This window comes from Arachis duranensis, unplaced genomic scaffold (assembly GCF_000817695.3).
Source record: "Arachis duranensis cultivar V14167 unplaced genomic scaffold, aradu.V14167.gnm2.J7QH unplaced_Scaffold_69224, whole genome shotgun sequence".
Taxonomy (NCBI): Eukaryota; Viridiplantae; Streptophyta; class Magnoliopsida; order Fabales; family Fabaceae; genus Arachis; species Arachis duranensis.
In genome coordinates this window covers 1-1,352 of record NW_026265039.1, presented here as the reverse complement: position 1 = coordinate 1,352, position 1,352 = coordinate 1, and the positions used below count along the sequence as shown (strand labels likewise).

General features: G+C 43.6%; 1 long non-coding RNA gene across 1 annotated transcript; it reads left to right on the top strand.

Moving 5' to 3' along the window:
- Window positions 1–254: 254 nt before the first annotated feature.
- Window positions 255–1,326, top strand: LOC110277332 (uncharacterized). Its single transcript, XR_008005593.1, has 3 exons — window positions 255–922; window positions 995–1,096; window positions 1,175–1,326. It is a non-coding gene; the product is annotated as an uncharacterized LOC110277332 (long non-coding RNA).
- Window positions 1,327–1,352: the final 26 nt, after the last annotated feature.

The window sequence follows — 1,352 nt, the reverse complement described above, 5'->3', positions numbered from 1 at the left end:
AATTATAGAGATTAACAGTTGTAAAAGAATAAGAATTTTATACAATTTAGTTAAATAATTGAGATTCTAGAATTTAATACTTTAATTTTATAAACAAAGAAAATTAATTATCTTTAATTTTAAATTGAAATACTTAATTAAAATTCAATTAGCAAATTGATAAATAAATAATATTTTTTTTAAAATAATTTTAAAAAATTAAATTAGATTTTAAATTTATATATTATATCATAATTTTTATTAGAAATCATGTGTAGATTTGGAAACAGACTTCATTAACAGCCTTCTTGCACCATTGATTTAATCATTATTATTATTATTATTATTATTATTATTATTATTACTCCATTCAGCCACATACATACAGACACCCATACCTCCCATGTTTCCTTCAGCAGCCGCCATTACCCCCTTACCCTCCTAACTCCTTCACATCGGTAACACACACAAACCCACACATACTGAGACAGAGAGAAAAGAAAGAAAAGAGAGAAAAGAGGGCTGAACGGAGAAGAAGGAAGGGAGGGGGACGACCACCGCCGACGCGTCTTGCCATAGCCACCGCCACCGAGCTGCCGGACCGAGCTAAGAAGGAGAAGAGGCCGCTGTTGTCATCGAGCTTGCTGTCGTCCATAGCCGCCGCCGTTGTGCTCCAGCTCGTTGCCACCATCGCAGACCGCCGCTGCCACCGCGCCACTCATCGCCGTCGCAAGGAAGACCAGGACCGAGGGAGAGAGCCGCGCGAGGAGTCGCCGTCGCCGCCGTTCGCGAGAGAGAGAGAGAGAGACGCGCTGCACGGGAGTTGCCGTCGTGGGGTGTGTTGCCGTTGAGAAGCTGTCGCCGCCAGATCCGCCGTTGTCAGAGCTTCTGTCCGAGTCCTGCCGCCGGAGAACACCTCTGCCGCCACTAAGATCTGCCGCCGGTGAGGTTTTAAGTTGGTTTTCGTTTCCTTTGAATTTCCGGGAGCTTAATCATCGCTGTATGTTTGTTTCAGTCACCGTTGCCGGAGTTCTGGTCGTCGCCGCCGTTCGAGGTAGCTGCCGGAGCTGCCGCCAAACCGGTTCAGCGACCATCGTTGTTTCATTTTCTTAGTTCGGTAAGTATTTATGTTTCGGAAACCCGTGTTAGTATTCTGTTATATTTGGTTATAAACTCTGAGGTTCTGGTAACGTAGGGTCGTGTTTTGAGCGTTGCATGTCGCTCTTAAGTTGCTGTGAGTGCTGCGAAAGTGATCAGGGACTGAGTTTGTGGTTGCTGTTGGTTTCGGGTTAAGAGAAATGGTTTTGTTGACGCATTTTGAGTTATGGTTTCGACGAGTCAAGGTAGGGGTTTTTCTTAAAATCTAATTTATA